The 9,107-nt window shown below is 47.7% G+C and overlaps 1 non-coding gene across 1 annotated transcript; it reads left to right on the top strand.

The window, feature by feature from the left end:
- The first annotated feature begins 298 nt into the window (after positions 1 to 298).
- On the top strand, positions 299 to 424 carry LOC119377663 (U5 spliceosomal RNA). Its single transcript, XR_005180846.1, has one exon. It is a non-coding gene; the product is annotated as a U5 spliceosomal RNA (small nuclear RNA).
- Positions 425 to 9,107: the final 8,683 nt, after the last annotated feature.

The following is a 9,107-nucleotide window of genomic DNA, read 5'->3' as shown; positions in this document are numbered from 1 at the left end:
TGTAATATGCTTTTACACCCAACCACACCCATTGGGTGAAAGTTTGAAATTACACCCATGTATAGGTGTAATCCTGCTTGGTACACCTATTTTTTGGGGTGTAGGGGTGTGAGTTATAGACACCAAGTTACACCCATACGGGTGTAAAGTGGTTTACAGTGTAGAGCAGTAAGGTGTTTTTATAAGAAAAGAAATGTTTGAGGGTAAAGACCAAACCTCCAAACTGCTTGTGCATATCGTTTGGCCAAGTAACCGCGTCCTTTTTAAACACAACGCAATGAGGGCCAAGTTTTGTCAATCGCTCAGGTCCTTCCTCAGCTGCAGCGCACTAATCTTTCGCCTTTTACTAAAGATTACCGTGGGGAAGGACACTCGAATGAGCCTGTAGGCCAATTTTTGGGAGGCCTTGCCCGTTTGGGCGAGGCCTCATGTACAAATCAAAAGTAAGAGTCGGAAGTGAAAGCTTCGCGAACCACGGCACATTGATCCGCGTGTGTTCATCGGGTATTTTTCGCCACCGCTAGTCACCTAATAAGAGGGGGCGCAATGTCTGCCACATACATTGTCTTAGCATCGCGAACCGTGGAGCATTGATCCGCGCGTGTTTATACGTTATTTTGCGCCCCCGCTAGTCACCTAAGAGGGACTCGCAATGTCTGCCCCATACATTGTCTTAGCATCGCGGAGCATTGATCCGCGTGTGTTTGTTATTTTGCGCCCCGGCTAGTCACCTAAGAAGAGGGGGGCGCAATGGCTGCCCCATACATCATCGCGAACCGCGGAGCATTGATCTGCGTGTGTTTATCTGTTATTTGGCGCCCCCGTTAGTCACCTAAGAAGAAGGGGGGGGGGGAGCAAAATGTCTGCCCCAATACATTGTCTTAATAGACCTCTCCCTGTTTGCAAACAAGTGGTGACGTCACTGGCAGGTCCCGCCCCAAGTCCCCGCCTTCGGGCAGGTGCGGGTTGGCAAGAAAGTTCCGCCGGCGGGATCTCTCTGCATAGCAGCGCTGCGTGTGTCTGCTTGTACTTCGATAGAAGTTTTTGCAAATTGCTGTTTTCTGAACTCACAGTGTTAGAGAAGGAAGAGTTACTGCCTGGAATGAACGATTCTGTAGTTCAACATGTGATTTGCACGTCGTGGATGACAGCCATAAAAAAATCTTATGCTCCTCGGAAGCGAACGTTGTTACATTTTTCACGGCGACTGGTGTTTTGGAGAAATATTAGTATGTCATGGATAGTCATGGCATGAATTTCCGTTAGCGAAATCTGCACTGCAGTTTTAAACGATGTACAGCATTGGCGGCTCTGTGCGCGAGGTCACGGATTAGATTCTCACTCACGGCGCAAAATTCTGATCAGAGATGAATCAAAGAAAAAAAAAACGAAGGAAACACGCATTACCCTGCGTTGGTTAAAAATTCCCGTGAAAATTAAAGCGAAGTTTTCCCCTACCGCGTTCCTCATAATCTACTGAGCAGTTTAGAGATGTTGACACAATAATTTTAATTATAAATATTCTCTTGCGCGGTTACGTCGCTGTATCTGATGCCTTCAACGTGTTTCCATTACTTGCTCCTCTCCTTTAGACTTGGTACACAAACTCGGATGTATACATATAAACTTCATAAATTTCGAGCCGTAAAGGTAAGCTAACTAGAATATGACAAACAAGAATCTCCACTGTTCCATTATGACGTATATCGCCAATAAAAGGCGATACGCGTATGGTTCTGGATATTCGCCGTGGTAAACCGTACGTGCAGTGTTCGCAATGCTAAACACGCTGGTAGCTCATGCGTAGTCTCACCTTTCAGTCCGGACATCAAGCACTTTCTTTGTTTTTTTTTTTTTGTGCACGCAGCACAACCACTGAGATGTACGCACTCGCAGATCATCGCGTCAAATAAAATGTCCCATCCTGATGTTCCGTCGACAACCGGTCACTGCAAATGCCAGTTAGAAACAACGCGTGCCGATGTTTTCGCAAACAAGATGCATCTTTATTCACCACAACACACACCACACACAATATTGTCCGTTTCAACGTCCGCAAATGTGAACCGATATCGTGGCTGCCTTTCAACGCACACTACACGCCACAGTAAACGCGGCACATTTTCGAAGACGATGCGGCTGTTCCTCGCACAAACCACCACGTGGGTTCACTTCTCCAAGTTAAACAGCCAGCAGCGTGGCAAATTTTTCGTCACGCAGTCCCCGACACATTTATATGTTCTTTGACACATACCACAAATAATCTTGGAACCGAAAGATTCAGAAAAAGGTTCCAAAGAAAAAAAAAACGTGCGCCAAACACCGTGCGACTGTACCACGCTGAGCCGGCAGCGGCAATGTTTTGCCAACCACCCGCGGTTTGCACGTGCGCCGAGAGGTCACGTGACCTGACGTCACGGGGAGTGAGTGACTGTAGGCTGGTAGAGGTCTATAGGGAGCGGGGCGCCGCGATGCACCTTCGCCCCCACTGAAGGGGGACCCTGCGCACGCCTGCTGTGACTGTGCTGCGGCTCGCGCAGGCCTGGCTGGGGGGTTGTCTCTCGTACCTCCTGCCGTGTACGCTAGTTCTCAGTGCTCCAGTTAGAGGCGCAACTGTGCTCTCCGTTGATTCTCAAGGGTGCGTGCTCCGCTATAGGAGCAGATGTACAGAGATTCCCGCTTTACCGGATTTAACCTCTGGAGAAAGCTCCTTCTCATCATTCACTCGTGGGTATGCTGTGATTTTTTTACTGATGGGAACTATGTAACGTGAAAATTTGGGCGATGTCGGTGGTGCATGGTGAACCACAGCGCAACTACCGAGACGAGGACGATAAGAAGAAGGTTTATGGCTAGGCTTCATCTCGCGCTGATTTATCGTGTGTTTTTAACAGCGAAGCTGTTTAGCAAATCGTTCCTTGCCCGGCGAACCAAAAAAACTATCAGCGTCATTGAACGGGTATGTGCCGCAGAAATTGGGTAAATCTCGCTACTCAGCACTGCTCTACTAAAATGAAGAAGGCAACAGTAAGGCCAAGCAATGGCTACTGCCGAGTACGTACCAACGGCGAGCTACGTACAACGAGAGTATTAGGGAACGGGAAAGCCGACGGCGGCCTGCGAGAAGATGCCAAAGCGATGGAGGGCCTTTCTCTATGGGCCTACTCCAACGACGACGTGCCCTTAGATATATGAGAAGTACGAACGCTTGGTTTCAGTGCGAGGTTCTGTCTCTGGAGTTTAGGACATCTGTGTCGTGTCTGTGACCGTCCCTGGTTTCACTCGAACCTCTCTGCGCTGAGAATCAACGTAGAAACAACCTAGCATCACTTAGATAAAGCCTTGCAACGACCTAGAAGCGCCTAGAAACAACCTGCATCACCTACCCATAAGGACTAGAAACAACCTAGAGCAACCAGATTAGTCTTCAGAATCGTCCACTTCCGCTGTTTCAAGCCTTGCGCGGCTAGTGCAATGGATGGATGGATGGAAGAACTTTATTGTTTGTCCGGCAGATTAACGGCCCGGGCTCAGGTCTCCCATGTCGGGTGTCAAGGCCTTGCCTCTCCGCCGCTTCACGGGCCTGCTGGACTGCCCAGAGTTGGTCGGCGAGCTTGGAGCTGCGCAGAGCGGCTTCCCACCTCGCCGAGAGAGCATCGGGATTAATACGTTTGGCTTTAGCCTCGCATTCCCAGAGCATATGCTTAAGCGTAGCTGTGTCTGTCTGGCAGACCTTACTGATGCTGGGTTTATAGATCTCGGGTATATTCGGTGATATAGCGTGGATTATGATAAGGTTAGTTTGCAGCTGTATCCAGGTAACCACTTGCAGCTCTGCATAGATTGCCAAGCTCGCCAATTTTTGTTGTTGTTGTTGTTTCCGTGTTGTTTTCTTTTTCTGTGCCGCGTATATACATGGTGTTTCTCAAGAAAATAAACTATAGTTGTAAGTCAGCGCCTTGCGTGTCCTTCTTCTTATCGTCTCGTCTCGGTAGTTGTGTTTGGTTCACTAGGAACTATGTAGTCCTAGTAGACACTGTCAAAATCTATGACGTCACAGCGTTTGGTGCGGGAATTTCAAGGTGGCGTCGCTCAGCGCATTTGTCGTTTACCAAGCGTCTTCTTGCGACAGGCGTGGCGATTTCGGTATCGGAAAGAGTAATTTACATAATCTAAAAAGTCGTTTTTCTCTTTAGTGTCCCTTTTAGATTGCGATGCAAGCGGCAAAAAAATTAGGAATGTAATTTTTGTCATAGCTACGGTTTCGGCATTGATATACAGGATTTGTTTTGTTCTATCGCCTCACGACAAACTGATGGACGGGTGTGAAAGAATGCTAACCATTGAAAATGACAAAATGAATTTTTTTCGAAAATACGTGTTCAGCGTAACAGTGTTTCCTGGAGTTACTGTAATTCTATTTACGGTATACTTTTGTGTCCTGGGAAAATAAGTTATTGTGAGGCTGCTACCCCCCCCACCTCTAAGTCGCTTGCGCCTCATGGCGCACGCGCGTCTCGCGTATGGCCGCAAGTTGGGTTGAAAAGCCGCCGAGCGATGAGTGGAGCTGTGCTCTCACTATGTAGGCTTAGCGCGGTGGCGCCGGCAGCGCCGCCTGGGAGGTTAGGGCGGCGTGCAGGAAACGGCAGGTACTCTCTTTTGGGGTTTTGGCAGCGCCGTGGATGGAGTCTCCCGAGGTGGGTCCGTGGGGGACGATACCGCGGCTCGTTTCCCGCGGGCCCCTCGTGGTGAGCCGAACATCGGGACGCCGCATTCGCTGTGCATTATATGTCTTATGTTGGTCTGGGTTATGTTTTTCCGGCTATTGTATGGCATTGTATAAGGTTACTTAGCGTGTTATAGTTGTGTATTAGATTCGGCAGGCGAGCTCGTCGTATGTAAAAGAAGAGGTTAATAAATGTATGCGTGTTGTTGTTGCACGACCCGCGTGGACTGTCTCCGCGTGTTCTGATGAGCGCGGCTCATATTCAGACCCCACAACTTGACGAAAACATTTTGAGCAAATTTGACAGAAAAGTTGAACGGCATCATTTTTGGCATTGCTAACTTATATTGTCAAGTACGTAGATGACTCCTAATATTCACAAAGAAACGGAACCATGTCGACAAGAAGGTAATGTTTTTAAAGGTGTTTAAGGTGACTAGCATGGGGCCATTATTTCACTACAGAACACCTCCTAAAATAATAGCATTACAAATTTTCGATTTAAGGTTGGTGCTTACTAGAAAACTATTTGCTGGTGTTACACTCTAAGTTGGTAAAGACTGAACAGTGAAACCATGTTTCATGTCGCTTAGCAAAAAATCGTGTGTTCATCTCATCACCGATAGCTTAAAGAGTCAGTGGAAAAAATTCCAGAAATCAGGTTGCCCCACGCAGTTAATGCATTCAGTATGTGACATTCTAGCCAGAGAAATAATGAGAGCAAAGATGAAGCCAGTTTGTAAGCAAGCACGTCAAAGAACCGCAGGAAAATGGCTATTCCATATGTATACACAAATTGTCACACAACTTAAAGTATTATGGAAGTAGGCATAACGTAGGTGAGAAGCTTACGGCAAGAAACAAACTGGGAAGTTTGTGTCCACGCGTTAATAAGTCGAAAGATTCAAGAGTTTGCTCTGTAAAGCAGCGGCAACAGTCCGGTAAAGCTTACGTCGGTCATCCCGAAGATGCGTAAATGATCGGCTTAGAGAACACCACACGCCTATAAACCATCAAGCCAGGCCCGTAGCCACAGGGCGTAGCCAGGGGGTGGGGGGGGTTCAAACCCCCCCCCCCCGAAATTATTCAGTTTTGCTTGCGTATATATACACGCACACATACAAACGCACGCACGAACATACATAATGTATGGTTGAACACCCCCCCCCCCCCCGAAAATTTCTGGCTACGCCCCTGCACGGTAGCCAGGAATTTTTTTCGGGGGGGGGGGCACTTGCTGAAACCTGGGCTATTTGAGGAAAAACCCCGATTCTTATTATCTATTTTTGGTAAAAACACCTACTTCACCAAAATTTGGGGGGGGGGGGGGGTGCTGGCTACGGGCCTGCATCAAGCAATACTCACCTAGCTGCCTAATCGTGAAATAGTGGATGTTATACCGTGTTTCACGGAACTGAAGTCATCTTTCGGCAGTATGGATCAAGTGACTCGCGAGATAATGACTCATTATGCATATCAGGAAAAGGGGAAATGGCTGTTTTAGTCAGCCACGATTATGCTGCACGATACGGAATAGAAAGAAGAAGAAAGAAAGAAAGAAGAAAGAAAAGAGAAGAAAGAAAGAAAGAAAGAAAAAGAAAGAAAGAAGAAGAAGAAAGAAGAAGAAAGAAAAGAATCTGCGCCAATGGCGTTCTTGTGTGGGTCTGGTGTAGTTCTAAATCCTGCGCTAATAGACCTTTTTCAAGCAACCAGAACCCCCCGCGGGCGCGCGAAGCTTATGGGAAAAGTGTGTGTACGCGAGCCCGCCGGCTGTTCCGTCGCTCGCTGCTCGTTGGCGCCGGGGAGCACCAAACGAAAAAAAACGCGTCGCCGCTGGTTGATTATTAAATCTAAATACTACCATGTCTGAACGCACCTGCATGTATCTCCACGCATGAAATGCGAAAGGAATGATGCAGTCAGTGTATGTATTACTGAGCGATGTATACCAGAAGTAGCAGTTAGCGGCATGCGAGTTATCACGTATACTACGTGCCGATACATGCAGTCAAAACGTGCTTTCATGAGCGATGTGAGCTGGAACACCGAATTCGTATTTATTCAATGATTACTTGTTCACAAGCGCTATGGCATTTAATGCCATAGCGGCTCGTGATCGGGTTTAAAACCAAACTGTAGAGAGGTGTTACGTTTGCGCCTGGTTGTTTGACTTTTGTGCCTCTTATGACACGCACGAGGCGCTCCCATTTTTGTATATATTTTTTTTTAACACGAAAGTGTTTTTGGGGGGGTCCACCACGGCTCCACTGACGCATTTCCGTCACGGGATGACGTTGTAAAATATAAAGACTAACAATATGGCAAAGAAAAACTGTAAGAAAAAGTTCCGTCCCCGGGAGTCGAACTTACGACTCTCGCTCGCCAGCGCGCAGCGCGATACGACTCCGCCACAGACGCATGTTCTCTGCTATGCTAACGGCGAGCTATGTACCATTTGCCGGCGGCGGTACTCGGAGATCGGCGGTACAGCGTGTTTTCGCTATCACTCGCGAGATGGCGCGAAGGGCTCGAAGAGCGCGCTTTAAAAGTCGTCCCCACGCGGATTAGCGCGCGCCCGACAGGGCGTGGTCGCTCGTGCGGGCGCTTATCTCTTGATCTCGGTGGTTTGTACGTCTTGCGCTCTGCCGCAAGTTTCCGATGAGAGCACGAAGGTCACGTCGCTCATTGCAGCGCCGCTTTTGCGAAAGAGAGCGCTGCTCACACAGAAATAAGTTACAAACTGTGATAGTTCGCGCTCATCCTGTGATGTTCGTTCCGCGCGTCCTTTCCGCTTGAGCGCCCATTGCAAGTTTCGAGCGACTTGCCATTCTTCGCGTAACATTACAATTTGATGCTGTAGCATTCATTCCTTCGCGCTTGGGGCAAAAGAATGCAAAAACGCTCAACTAGTCTGTGAAGACACGTTTACACTTTCGTGTTATACCTCCTATGACAGAGGGATCAGCCATGTTTTTTTCACGCGTGCATAAACTTTCAGTTGTGTGTGAGCGCATGGTTTGTGCATTTCCTTCCTTTACTGCTCCTTTCCTTTTTCGCTCTAAGTGTTATTCCAACCTGTAGTTATAGCGCCAACGAACGGTTAGTAAGCACTTATCGATCTTTACATATATGGTGCGAGCAACGCAATGAATGTATCTCATTTCCCCAAATGCCGACTACACTTACTAGTGTACTCTTTAAAATATCAGAACCTCACAACCGTGTTCGTCGACAGTGTCGATGGACGTTGATTCTAAATGCATCCGCGAATCATAGACCGCTCTTGCACTTCATAGGCAACCGAGTTGTATTTTTTTTTTTCATTTATGCCGTAAGGGCACTGGCGCAAAAAAAAAGAGACAACATTGAAAAAAACAAAAAAAAAAAACCGGCGCCTGTTGAAAGTTAACAGCGCGTCCCACTTATATGACAAAAGCCACAGTATAAGCCTCCCAGCCTTCGCGCAAGCCTCCAGCCTTCTCTACCATGTAAAAGCCACAGTAGTTCGTTGTAGTTTGAGTAAGACTTGTGTTACTTGTGTTATGGCAATAAATTTTGAAGGAAGTAACGCAAAAGTAATCCATTACATTTCTGTAGTTGCCCAGTTGCTTTTCTGGGGCTGTAATTGACCACTGTAATACATTACACTTCAAGGAATTGTAATTGTAATCGGTTACTTATTTGCTGTAACGTGTACAGGTCTGCCCGAATGTCGCGGGATCGAATCTCGGCCGCGGTGGCCGCATTTTCGATGGAGACGAAAATGTAACTATAGATTTAGGTGGACGTCAAAGAAAACCCAGGTGGTCGAATTTCCGGAGCCTCCAGTACGCGTCCCTCATAATCGTACCGTGGGGTTGGGACGTTAAACACAACAATTATATGTGCAACAAGAATACTTAAGGCGTATCACTGCGCCCTCGGCGCTAGAATGTACTTACGCCGTAAAAGGCAAATACGGACAGCAACGCGCAAGCAAAACAAGAGCGAAGAACGCGACACATCGCGCTGATGCAATACACGCTCAGTGGTCGACGAACCCGCATGTCGTGATAAAAAGATAACTTGGCAGTGAAACCCTGTACCGTTTTTGAATAAGTAGCGCGATTAGAAAGATCGCGAGCATGCAGCCTTCGGCTGAGCCAACGACTGGCACGGTTACGTGAGCGGGTTGCACGAGCAGGTGCGCTTGGATCAGGTCCGCCTGAAACAGCTCCGCCACACCGGCTCCAACCGGTTCCTTAGCTCGATCTGAAGTTATTACTGTCCTAGTACGCACGCTTTAGCGACCACAATGAAGTAATTTCGATGAAGGAAAAAGAGGCTTCTGCAGTACGTATCACGTTTTCTAGCGCATTCCAAAGCGCATCAGTGCATTCGC

This window comes from Rhipicephalus sanguineus, unplaced genomic scaffold, assembly GCF_013339695.2.
Source record: "Rhipicephalus sanguineus isolate Rsan-2018 unplaced genomic scaffold, BIME_Rsan_1.4 Seq533, whole genome shotgun sequence".
Taxonomy (NCBI): domain Eukaryota; kingdom Metazoa; phylum Arthropoda; class Arachnida; order Ixodida; family Ixodidae; genus Rhipicephalus; species Rhipicephalus sanguineus.
Note: the sequence above shows the minus strand (reverse complement) of the source record. Positions and strands in the feature narration are given on the sequence as shown.